The following is a 13,737-nucleotide window of genomic DNA, read 5'->3' as shown; positions in this document are numbered from 1 at the left end:
AGTTTTTCCCTTTCTTCTTTCCTTTCCACATTAGCACAACCTGCTGACAGTTAGTACTTGACTGTAAAGTGTGTGATGTCTTAGGAATCTTACTTCTGGTTGGGAAATAAAGTACGTGTGACGATGAGGCTGATTCTATTTGAGTCCCCCCAGGAAAGGGGGGAGGAGATAAGAATGTCACAGTGCTGAGGGGCGTGACAGACCCAGAACAAGCCAATCCGGACCACAACGACTGAGGAAAGAACCCAAAGCATCTCCACACCCCACTCCTGGCCCAGCCTGGCTGGGACCAAGCAGAATTAAAGCTCATGACGAAAGATGGGGGACTTTACGGAATCTGAGAGCAAAGGAAGCATTTTATTTCCTTGTGGGATTCTGTTTTCAGAACCCGTATTTCATGAATTGTTTTTATATTGCTAGCTTGCTCTTTAGACCATATTTTTTTTGGTAAAATTGTTTAAGTCACATAGTTAAGCATAGTTTTGAATGAAAAAGGGGTGTCATTTCTTGCCTAATGAATGTATCAGGAGGCCCTGGATTAATGTCCCATAATGGCTGCCGTCTGAAGCTTTACTGATCAATATAAGTAAGGCTGTCACAAAGACCAAAAGAGGATGAATGGGGACATCACAGGGAAGCAGCAGGAAATATCTGAGAACCCGGCCCAGGAGGTCAGAGCAGGATTTTCTGATACTCCTCAAGGGTGAGAAGCACTTCCTGATTTGGGGTTGGGCTTCCAGTGATCACAACCAGATCCCATTACTGAAGCTTCGGACAGGCTTCCCTGACTGGCAGGTCTGGGACTCTAGCCCCCACCTGCGAAAAGGGGGTGAAAAGGCTCCAGGTAGACAGTCTACATGTACACTAACCTCAGGGTTGGAACAGTTCTCAGGAGCCTTGCTTCCTGCTTTTCTGTAAGCAGGTACAATGCCCCCCCACCCCCACCCAACCCCACTATCATGGTGGTGAGGTCTAAGGTCTAGATCTGGGCATGGGGCCAAGGACTTCCATTAAGTTTCCACCTGGTTCATGTGAGTGCCACACAGAAGTTGAAGCCAATGTCTCAGCCAATGGTTGTGTTCTCCTTCATTCATATGCCCCCAACAGCATCCCCGTAGGCTGGAGTATTCCTGGCTAGAGCAGGGCTTGAGCCATTCTTGGTCTTTGGAAAACATCATCACAGTAAACATTAATCACATCCCATTTTTTTCCCAGCAAATAACAATCCTTCTAGAACGCAATTTAGTTGTATGTACCATGGATGTTCTTGCAGTTCTTATTTGACACAATAATTCCAATGCTGATAATGCAAAATGAGGAAACAGGGTAAAACACAAAACTCCAGGAATATCTTTGTTCACAACCTTTATTTTGAAGTAAAAAATATGTTCAAGTATCTAACAATAAGAAACAATTACTAGATTAACTGGATTAACTTCCTGGACTAATACATAGTCATTAAACTTATGGCAACTCTGGTTAAAGACAACGGAATAAGGTTTTTCATTCTAATACTTAAGCAAATGTATACCTATATAAACCTCATAATAGAGACTAGATGCTCTAAAAGTGAAAGACGTTGTTCTGAAAACCTAACCAATTTGTCCTTCTGGGTGGGGTCAGAGGGCGAGGGCTGGCTGTAGAAGCAAAGAGAACATTCCCCTCAGACTTGAGTTCTACATGAGAGACAGGCAGAGTAAGCAAGGCTGAAAAAGGGCCCGTTCAGCCATGCCATCTTTCTTCTCTTCAGTCATTTAGCACACAGAAGGAGCTATACTGGCGGGGTAAAAGACAAAGGGCAAATCCTGTTATCCATTTGGGCAAAACCTACTTCCCCCTTTGACCTTTCCCACAGCTGTGTGCTTTTGTAGGATTGTCTCTCACATTGCCTCCCTCACCCCTAGCTGCAGAGGCAGGCCCTGGCAATGTACCCCACCCCATCCCCTCGCTGGGGCAGGATGGAAAATGCAACTGGACCCCTCTCACCACCTGTAAGGAAGGGCCAGTCATCAGGGAGCAATGGTGAGATTTTTGGAGCGATCCTGGCACAGCCTGGGCCAAGAAAATGGATCACAAGTCCTGGCAGCCACAGAAGTTCATCAGTGGACCAAAGTAGACAGAAACCCACACCCAAAGTCTACAAAATAAACCTCACCTCAACCAGAGGTCACCAGAGCCAGCAGAAAATAAATGTGGAGACCAGACAGCCTCCACCCCCTTGATGCTGTAACTCTGGCTTTCCGAGGCCTAGACACCACCCAAAGAGAAGAGGGAAAGTCTCCTGATAAATTCAACATTTCCTTTCTGTTTCCTTTCTGCTCCTCTCCCCCCGCCCTTTCCTTTCCCAACCCAAATGGGATTGCCAGATGAAATGCAGGATGCTGAGTTAAATTTACATTTCAGAAAAACAATGATATATTTTTTTAAGTATAAATATGTCCCATTCAAATGTCTTGTGTTTGATATGCAAAATCCGGTAACCACGCCCCACAGAGACAGTTTTAATTGGATTAGCCTAAGGCTCCTAGAATGGACATGGTTAAGATTCTTTGGGAAAAAACAGGGCTGGAATACTGGAAGTTTTATTTTATTAGTATTGTTTGCTGCTGCTTCATTTGACATTTCCTCTTACCACTGAATAGGAATAGACACTCCAGAATAAAATCAGCTCAGTTATTTAAAATGAAGTTATATTTTCTGTATATTTGAGTAGTACATTTTTACCTTACCACAACAAACTTGGAGAGGCGGAACAGAATGTGTGAGGAAGTATAAGGAAAAAGTTTCCACATTTTTCATCAGGAAGAATCATAAAGATACTGTCGAAATCTGATGAGTCCAGAAACAAAGATCTTAATATAATTAAAATCACAAAGATAAAGAACTAAAAGCACATTACAAACCTTTAACTCACATGCACGCAAATGAAACACAACACACAAACCCTATAGTAAAAGTTACCTTACTTAAGGGTGACCTTTGGAGAATTTAACTTATAATTTTATTTTCTGCTGTTTTAGCGTAAGAGCTGCCCTAACTACCACACTGTGGTTTGTGAGAAATCTAATTCATTCCCCAAAGTTGAATGGTTCCTTCTCATCTACCATCCCCCCACATACATGTGATAGGCTCCTCTCGCCCCACGCTACACCACATGTTATTGGTTTCTTCTCTTCTCCCCTCCCCCACCCATGTGACCGGCTCCTCTTCTGCCCCCACCCCCACCGGTTGTGATCGGTTTCTTCTCTTCTCCCCCTTTACATGTGGCTGAGTCTTTCTCTTTAGCCCCCTCCACTCTGACGATGAGGAGGAAATGGGGGAGAATGGAAGAGAGTAGCCAGCTTTGGGGACTTATAAAGTCTAAGATAAAATATAAACATGCCATTGTGTTTTTGAAGGCTTGAATACAAAGTCAACCTGTATTGTCCAAGGAAAGGACTGAAAGGAAACTTTCATGTTTGGAAGAGTTGAAAAGGAAAACCTTTGGATGAGAGAGACCTAGAAAAAGCATCATGTCTGTGGGACAAATGGGTCAGCTTCTCCAGAGCAACTCAGAGAGATGAACTCTATTGAAAGAACTGGGGCTTAGGGCTGTGTTTGGGGAGCCAATGAAGGCCACGTTGGGCCAAGCGTAGGCGAGAGGGAATAGAAATGCTCACAGAGAAGCTCTTTTGGGGACCCTGGTGGCCCTGGACAGGAGCAGGCCCCTGAGACCTCCCAGCAGCAATGGACCAGATCCGGAGCAGCACGCGCTATGGCACCCTGTTCAGCTACCAGAGGAAGTTGGGCTGACTCCTTTGGGAAAGGATTTGGTCCTTCAGACTTCACAGCTCAGGCAGGGCAAGCGTGTGAGGATTGTTAAGGGTGAGATGGTAGATTTTCTGCCAGTCTGGCTGGGGAACACACGGGGGTTGTGATAGCAATATCAGACAAAGCGGAATTCAAGGCAAGAAGCATTAAATGAGTCAGAATGGTACTTCATGTAAAGAACTCCACAGGGAGGGACTGTCATGAGTCTCTGATAACCTTTCCACTGTGCTGTTTGGCACGGGCGATTTAGAAGTCTTAAATTTAATTCAGCGTATCAGATGTCAAAGAAGATATGATTATCTCCTGAGATGCTTTCATTTGACCAATTTCAACATCTTTTTATGATTTAAGAATGTGAAAATTATATGTGAATGCTCCACATGATTAATATATGACAAAGCAAAATCTAGCGTTGTTCTTCCTGATAAACGTTACAAGTATTAATACAAGATGCAGATGTCCAATTTATCCATTATTATTTAACATTGATCTGGAGTCAGTGTAATGTCATGTAATATTATTGTGAGTCAATGCAGTTTGGAAGGCAAGATGTCAAGGATAAATATGGGAACAAAAGAGGCAAAAGTAGTATTATTTGAGCATATGATTATATATGACTGGAAAACCAGAAATTTCATTACAAATTATTAGAAACAATCTGAATTAGGTTAGGTAGCTAGTTACAAATTTAATATAGAAAAAAACTAATAGCTTTCTCATATATAATCAACAATCAGAGGGGTGCTTGGGTGGCTCAGTCGGTTGAGCGGCTGCCTTCGGCTCCGGTCATGATCTCGGGGTCCTGAGTCAAGCGCCATGTTGGGCTCCTTGTTCAGCGGAGAGCCTGCTTCTCCCTTTCTCTCTGCCTGCCTGCCACTCTCCCTGCTTGTTCTCTCTCTCTCTCTCTCTCTCTCACTCTCTCTCTCTCTGTGTCAAATAAATAAAAATAAATAAAATTAAAAAAATAATAACGATCAGAAGATATGGGGGAATACAAGTTCCCTTTTATAATAAAATGAAACATGCATGGATATCAGGCAGGATTGCAGACAACAGAATCCCCTCTATCTACTTTAAACAAAAACAAGTTTACTACAAGAAATTAGGAAGTTTATGGTATTTGGGAGACACAGTTCAGGGAGCCAAACTTGGATGCCACAAAATGAGGAGCAACTCTACCTGCAGCAATACCCAGTCACATCACAGGAAGTTTCTAGAGAAGACCCCAATGCTGCTGAACACCTTTGCCATGAGATCTGTACTTCCAAATGGGTCCCCTCTTGGTTCTCAGTGCTGTCTTCCAAAATTTTACCCTGGTGTGTCAGCTCCATAGAACTCGCATCACATGCAAAACGCCAGCTACCACAGAGTCTAGAAAATGTGGTTTTTAGCCTTTGAGTCTTTACAGGAAGCATGCTAGAAGGGAATTGGAGCTGGTGTTAAATGATACAATTTATAGTGTCTGCCATAGCCCGTGAACAAACTTAACAAGAAACATGTCGGATGTACAATCTGTGCAGAACATTGTAAAATTCAGTTGAAGGACATTGAGAGCTTGAAAAAAATGGAAATATGTACCTAGTTCTTCAGTAGAAATAATTAATAATGCAAAGATATCAGCTGTCCTTAAATTGCAGCCAATCAAAATCCAAAACGGGATTTTTTGAGGTAAAACATTATAAACATTTTATTCTGGAACACAAACCTATGAAACTGTCAAGAAAATTTTGGAAGAGAAGAAAAGTGAAGTGGGAACTAGCCTTAACACATAAAAGTAGATTTGAAAGCTTTTGTAATTTTGGAAGTTTGGCCTTGGCACATGAACATAGGGAGTCCAAAAACAGACCCAAATATATGTAAAAATTTAGTGCAAATAAATGTGCTCTTTTAAACCAGAGAGGAGATAGATAAATTAATCAATCCATGGGTGCTATTTTTAGAAACTGGTTCAAATTTAAAAATAAATAAAACTTTATGCTCTTTCCTTTCCTTTCTCCCCAGGAAAAAATGCAAGTGGGGGTAGAAATTTTTACAAGTACAAAAGGTATTAATACGTTTTCTTTATTGAAAGATTCAAACATCTAAAGAAATAAACATCTCCAGAAAACAGAAAAGCACTTAAAACAGAACTGACAAACCACAGCCCTGGAGCCAAATCCAACCCACCCTGTGATCTGATAAATAAAGTTTTATTGGAATACAACTACCCCCACTCATTTACATACCGTCTGTGGCTACTTTCCTGCTACAACGTCAGAGTTGAGTAGTTGTGACTGAAATCATGTCCCACAAAACCTAAACTATTTACTGTGTGGTCATTTATGCATTAAGTCTGCCAATCTGATCTAAATCAAAAAAAAGAAAAAAAAGCTAAGAAAAAAGTAAAAATGTTCCAGTAGTTACCACCACCATCAATCACACTTCTTTCCCAGAGTTGACACAGCCAATAGTCCGAGTAGAGCCTTCCAAGCTGTTCTCTATCCATTCGTATGCACAAATGTATGTATACATAGAAATAATTTTCACGTAAGTGAGACTGTATAATATGTACTGTTCCGTAACTTGCTCTTTTCATGTAATATAGCTTGGAGCTCTTGCAATGCCATAGAGAGGTACCTCATCATTTTCAGTGACGGCAGGATATGATATAGTGAGGATTCAACCATAATTTATTTAACATAACCGTCCTTCCATGGAGAATGAGACTTTCCAATGTCCCATAATTATAAGCGATACAACAAAGAATACTAAATGCATATTTGTGCACAGGCGAAAATATTTTAGTAGAATACTTAGGAATTGAATTACTAAATACTTAGGAATTGAATTACTAAATCAAAGGGAATGCCCTTAAAATTTTAATTGTAATAGTCTCAAAATGCCCTCCAGAAAAAGATATTGACACTTAAACTCTTACCAATTGGGTATGCAATTTCCCATTTTATTAAGCCTTGTATGCACACACAATATTGTCTATTCTTGTTAATTTCAGTCACTATGATGGGTAAGAACCAAATCTCATGATTTCATTTTGCCTTTCTCTGACTAAAGGAAGTGAGCCATATTTTTAAATTTCTTTTGACCATTTGTGCTCCTGTGAGTGGCCTGTTTTCAGCCTTTGCTCATTTTTCTATAACAAAGTTTGAAAATGTGTGTTTTGCTCATTCTACACAGCATTTTGTAGTTCTTGTCAAATTAGTTGCCAACATTTAGAAATTGGAATATTTAACATTTTTTAAATCCATATTTCTAGCCTCTCCTGAATATTTGGAGGCTCTACAACATTGGGCCCCCAATGGCAATAAATGGCTGGAACAGAAGAAAGGCTCCTTTCTCTAGTGGAGTAGATGTTTCTTGGACCCCATGTCCCCTTGCAACAGGTCACTGATCTTTTCCAATGACCTGTCTAATCCCTGTAGGCACTTGGCTTTGCAAACCCTGTTCTGTTTGGTCCTTTATCTTTTTTTCTTCCTTAGTGATTTGTAGGTGCTTTTTACACATGTAGGTGTATCCATGTGTCTCTTTTATATATTACAATATTTTCTGTTATTAATTCCCTTTCTGAAAGCTTTGTTTATGCTATCTCTTGATATTCAGAAGTTTTTAAATCTTCATGTAGTGAAATCTATCAGTTTATTTCACTTTAGGACCACTGGGTTTTGTAGTTGCTTAGGAAGGTCTTCCTCAATCTGAGTTTATAAAAAATACAAAAAATATTATTGTTTATGTTTTCTTAAAATGCTTATGGGTACACCTGCTCAATTTCATTTTTAGAGTATTCCATCGTTGGCTCACTTATTTGAAATGCCACAAATAGGAGTACACTATTCTGCGCATCTTTTAAAACTAAATAGTATATCTGGAGGATTATTTCATGTTGGTCTACGTAGATCTACCTGCTTTATAATAGTTATATTAATGATTCCATTATCAACTTATTTTATGATCTATTTAACCAGCCCCTACTTAATAAACATTTAAATTTTGTCTAGTGTTAGGTTACTACAAACAATAGCACAATAAATTTTTGTTTCATTATGCACCTATGTCCTATCAGTAGAATCAATCCCTAGGAGTTGAATTATCAAATTTAAAAGTATGTATACTCTTGAAAGATACTGTCTACTTACCTTCAAAAGAGAGCGAGGCTTATACTCCCACCAGCAATGTATGGGACTGCCTTTTTCCAGCCCATGTGTATTATCTAATTAACTGATCTTGCAAGACCATCTGATATATCTGATAGATGAAAAATTGTGTTCATGATTTTAACTTCTATTTCTTTTATTTTCAATGATATCAAGCATCCTTTTACGTGGTGGAACTACTTATATTTTTTTTCCAATAAATTGTTCATTCGGGTTCTTTGCACATTTTCTAAGATCTTTTTCTTACTGTTCCATTATTGCTTCGTACTGGACGATGAGGTCCTTCTTTTGTGCATTACAAGTAATTCTTTCTCCAAGCTGTGGTTTCTAATTTTCCTTTTTAGGCTTTCTGCTGTGTAGAAATGCTCATTCTTGCACAGGGGCCATGCTCATCTTCTCTGTATCTTTCCAATTTTAGTATATGTGCTGCCATAGCACATTTCTACCTCTTAATGTTCATTCTAAAAAATCTCCCATGCTAGCAGTCATTTTTTACATTTAAATTTCTAAGTCATTGGAATGGATTTGGTGTCGAGTTATAACTTTTTTTCGTTGTCCCAACCTTTTATTAAATAATCTATCTCTTCCCAACTGCTTTGAAATTATCATATATTAATTTAGCCCCTTAATATCTGGGGCTACTTCAGCACTCTCTATGCCATTCCAGTAATTTGTCCGTCTATTGGTTTGTGAAAATCAAACCTTTTTAATGATTGTGGCACCATGATACAGTGTCGTGAATTAGAGTCTTGGTCCCGTAATCAGTACTTATTGAGCAAATACTGTCTTGGTGCTAAGAGAAACACAAAGAAAGTTTGGACTCCCTGCCTGCCCTCTTGAAGACAATAGACTGCTGCCATGGTAAACGCATGAGTTTCCTCTTATCTACAGCTCAGTAACTGGCTCCATGCTGGCTGTCGGTGGCAGTCGGAGGACACAAGATGAAAAGATAAAGGCGTTGCTGGAAGTAGAGGACAAGACCTCACTATTGATCTTGGGGAAATCTCAGGCCATCCCCAGATCCTTTTTTTCCCCAGTATGGAAGACTATTGAATTCTGATACCTATATTCATATGCTCTGGGCAAAAGCATTTTGGAACATTCTGAATTCAAGGCTACTATTTGATATTTCCTTCTTTGGACCTGGCAACGTTAATACTCTAACCTGCTTATTTCCTCTCCTAAGCCTGTGCAAAGTATCCTAAGCCGCTAAGTCACCACATCACCGGGCTCACGTCATTTGTACAAATACAAGAAAAAGCTAAACATTTTGCTCACTCTTCTCAAAATAGCAGCAGAGTAACAATCCATTCCCCCAGATAATTGGCTTTAAAATGCCTCAAAGAGACAGCAAGATTAAACATTTAGCTGCTACCCTGCAGGGAACTCTGGAAAAAAGCCAGACATTGTGCAAGATTTAATTTTCTCCCATTTCCCCCCGCAAGGTCTGACTTCTATCTCATTCCAAACAAGGTGAGAGATGTAAGATAGACGAAGAGTTTCTCAGCAGGTGTGTGGGGGGGTGCACTGACTAAAGCTGAAACAAAAGCACTCAAGTTGAGCTCTTTCAAGAAAATCAGAAAGTGACAAATAACATAAAAGATAATAGCCAACGACTTACCTCCGGCAACCCAAAAAAGATCACACGGATGTCTGGCAGCTTCTCCATCTCAGAACAGAACTCAGAGACTTCACAGAGCTGAGAAACCCAGTGTAACTAGTGTTGAGCTTTTCCAGAAGTTTATTGGAATTCTGCTACCCCTCCCCTCCTTTTGGGGAGACCTTTTCCCAAATTCAAAGTACAAAGAATTTTAAAGATTTTATTTATTTATTTATTTATTTATTTATTTATTTATTTATTTATTTGAGAGAGAGAGCACAAACAGAGGGCTAGAGAGGGAGAGGGAGAAGCAGGTTCCCCACTGAGCAGGGAGGCTGATGTGGGGCTCTATCCCAGGATCCTAGGATCATGACCAGGGCTGAAGGCAGATGCCTAACACTCTGAGCCCCACCAGGTACCCCAAAATGTAAAGCACTTTAGAACTGGTTCTGTCAACTAGAGGGATTTAAGTCAAACTCGAAGTCAATAGAGTAAATCACGTTTCTCATGTTAAAAACAGGACAACAGGTACCAAATAGAGTTGCTTATGTTAAGCCCCGTGTCACCAAATGGAGCCCTAATTACAGTTTCTGCTCTCCCAGAAATGGAATCTTAAACCAGTCAGTCAGGAATCACCTGACCAACACTAACTAGGTAATCTACCTGGTGGATCCCTGCTCTCCCCTAAAGGAAAGTAACCTTGCTTTAACCAACCCACATCTTTATCCTATGTAACTTCCTTTTTCCTGCTCCCTTCTGTCTATAAAAGTCTTCCATTTTGTACAGCGCCTCAGAGCTCCTTTCTGTCTGCTAGTTGGAATGCTGTCTGGTTCATGAATCATTGAATAAAGCCAATAAGATCTTTAAAATGTACTCAGTAGAATTTTGTTTTTTAACATTTGATATAAATATACATCTAGGTAGATAGATGATGGATGGGTGGAGAGATGAAAAATAGCTAGATGGATAGACAAAGAAAGATAAGATCTAATTTTTTAGACACATCATTGACTGGGAAGAAGTATGAAAGACTCATGAAAAGAATTAGAAAAAAGGAGGAAGGAAACAAGAAAACAAATATAGGTAAAGAGCAGGTTCTATGAACTGTTGAACTGCTGTGTGTGTTAGTAAAAAAATAATGAGATGGATTTTAGTCATCAGAGGTTAAATTTTACTCAACATCATAGTTTTCCTTAGTACTGCTAAATACTTCAATCCTACAAGATGCAAAAACTTCAAAGATGAATAGAATGAATGTTCATCAGTGAGCTTAAGACACAAAATGGTGCAAATATGGTGGAAGCCCCCTTCCCCTGCCTCTCCCAGCAGCACTCTCTCCCCCCAGCCCCTCCCCATGCTCCCACTCCCAGCTTTCTGGAACTTGGCAGTTATAAGTGCACATATTTACCCCATAAGTATAGTTCTGTGTGTCCATATAAATGTATAGTATTCTTTTGCATGCTTTTAAGCCTTGACATAAATGATACACTCCATGTATTTTTCTGCAACTTTCTCTTTTTAGTTCAACACAAAATTCAAATTGATCATTATTTTCTCTGTCTAGCTCTGGCTCATATTCTGGCTGATTTGTAGTACTACATTATGTGAATGAACCACATTTAGGTTGTTTTCACATTTCAAGCTTTTATAAACAATGTTGAAACAGTCTTCAATACAGTTCTTTGAGCATGAGTGTAAACAGTTCTCTAGGGTACAAAGATAGGATTGGAATTTCTGGGTCAAACAAATTTTTCAATCCTCTCCTTACTATTTTCTTGATTTATCTATATATCAACTAAAAAATGATCACCATAGAACACATATAAAAAATATTTAACTCAATGGTTTATTGAATTCATTGTAGAGACTGTCCATCCTTGTTTTCGTGTAAAGAACTGTGAAATTAGAAATACTTTGAATTATAAAGTGTACTGGCATGTGACAGAAATACACTGCATTTTTTTTTTTTTTTGGGTGATACAGCACAAAACATGAAATCCTGCTATTCTTTGCAATTGTCTGACATGTGTTACCTAGTCATTTTTCCAGGCCATGCTGTCACTCAGCTATGAAGATAGCATTCAGGCATCTTCAAAAAGATCCAAAATGACAAAGCAGCAGTAATTAGGGTTCAAAATGTAATCCTACAATAATATTGTACAAGTAATAGGAACGCAAAAACCTAAATGTGGAGGGATTCACAAAGGTGGTGGTAAATTGCTTAGCTCCTATCTTATATTCACAGGACCGTATAGATACTTCTTAAAGCTCATAAGCAGTTTCTTCATTTCACAAATATTCCTTAAGAATTTACCTTGTGTCAGGCTTGGTGCTAAGTACCAGGAATACAATGACAGAATAAGTATAGTCGTAGGGGAAACAAGCATTAAACGACTTACACAAAGGGGCACCTGGGGGGCTCAGTTGGTTAAGCATCCAACTCTTGATTTCGGCTCAGGTCATGATCTCAGGATTATGAGATCAAGCTCCATGCTGGGAGTGGAACCTGCTTAAGATTGTCTCTCTCCCTCTCCCTCTGTCCCACCCGCTCTAAAAAAATGATTTACACAAACGAATAAAAGTAGAGTGATAATCTGATAAACAATATAGAATGAAAGTCCATGGTACATTGAGGATATACACTAAGAGGAATGTATATCTGGTCAAGAAAGCCCGGGAAGGCTTCTCTGTGGATGCTCTCCTTGAGCGGAGACCTACAAGATGAGGTCACAGGGGGTAAGAGCGAGACAGGGAAGCAGCAGGCAGAGCGGGATAGAACCTGGGATGTTCTAACACCAGATCAAAAACTGCACCAAACCAAGAGAAGCATCAGGGATTGAGGGATTGGCAATAAACAATAGGACAAAAAGTCATTAAATACACAGAGTTCAGAAAACTATTCGAAGTCATGAAAGTATCCATTTTGTATCTGTCATCATCCAATCATATCTACCAAAAATGACATGCTTGACCCAGTTTCTTCAACAAATGACAAAGAAAAAATAAGAAATTTATCAACCAAATGTAAGGTGTGGATTTGCTTTGGATCTTGGTTCAAGAAATCTAATTGTAAAATGACACTTACGGGAAAATCAGGGAAATTTGGACTGTGACTGGACATGAGAAGTCAGGAATTCATTGTTTTTTGGTGTGATAGTGACATTGGAGTTAGACCAAAAGTAAAATAATTGAGTTCTCCTGTGTTAGAGAGACATTCTGAAGTGTTTGGAAAAGAAATGATAAGATGCCCAGGTAGGATGTCCATTAGAATGGTCTGGCATGAGGGTGGGAAATCGAGATAAGGTCGAGTATACTGAGAAGAGTGGAGCATGGCCATGCATATGTGGGTTAGGAATTATCTCGTGTCACTTTTTACAACAGATTCTTTACTTCCTTTACTCTCTTTCTTTGGCTCTTATGACACTAGGTTGTGCTTTGTTTTTTCTTTCTTGGTTGGACTACAGCTCATTATTCCCAGTTGATAGGGTTTTGTTTTCTTTACTTTTTAAAATTTAAATTTAAAATTTAAAATCAGGTGCAGGTATCAAAAGAGGAAGAGCCCATGATTCCATTTTCTCCTGCCTCGGCCAGGAAGTCATCTCTGCAATAGCTTTCAAACACCCAGACCCCAATGGACTTTTTTGAGGTGCCTCAAAAAGTTAAAGTGGGCAGAAGGTGATAATTAAGTGGTGGGGGTTCAGACCCCCACGTTGCAGACCTAGCGCACACCTGCTTCTCTCTACTGTGTGAAATTGAAAAGAGACTTATGGGGTTGACCACATGGAAGTAATAGCAGTCATTCTAGGTCGTAAGCTAGGGAACAGTCTAGACTGAGACAATAATATCAATTCTTCTGGGTGGGAAAAGCGCTCAGACAAAGTGAGGCACTTGCTGATACTAATAAAGCTCTTTATCTGCCTAAATTATTAATGACCTAAGGAGTGCATACAAGTAGGGCCCAGTCTCACCACTGCCCTACTCTGTATCCCAGAGAATTTCCCTTCAACCTCTGTAAGGTAGGACGGTGATGTCTGAGTCAACCGAGCACTGGGAGAGGAAATGAGATTATAAATATCAGATGCTGTGGGGAAGAGTTAGGCCTCTGCTCTCGGTGCTTATTTTTGCACACAAAATGAATTGGAGAATCTGATGTTCATGATCAGTAGCTTTCATGGTGCT

At 39.7% G+C, this 13,737-nt stretch overlaps 1 non-coding gene across 1 annotated transcript; it reads right to left on the bottom strand.

Moving 5' to 3' along the window:
- Positions 1–8,293: 8,293 nt before the first annotated feature.
- Positions 8,294–8,396, bottom strand: LOC113938783. The gene has a single exon (XR_003524989.1). It is a non-coding gene; the product is annotated as a U6 spliceosomal RNA (small nuclear RNA).
- Positions 8,397–13,737: the final 5,341 nt, after the last annotated feature.

This window comes from Zalophus californianus, chromosome 8 (genome assembly GCF_009762305.2).
Source record: "Zalophus californianus isolate mZalCal1 chromosome 8, mZalCal1.pri.v2, whole genome shotgun sequence".
Taxonomy (NCBI): domain Eukaryota; kingdom Metazoa; phylum Chordata; class Mammalia; order Carnivora; family Otariidae; genus Zalophus; species Zalophus californianus.
Note: the sequence above shows the minus strand (reverse complement) of the source record. Positions and strands in the feature narration are given on the sequence as shown.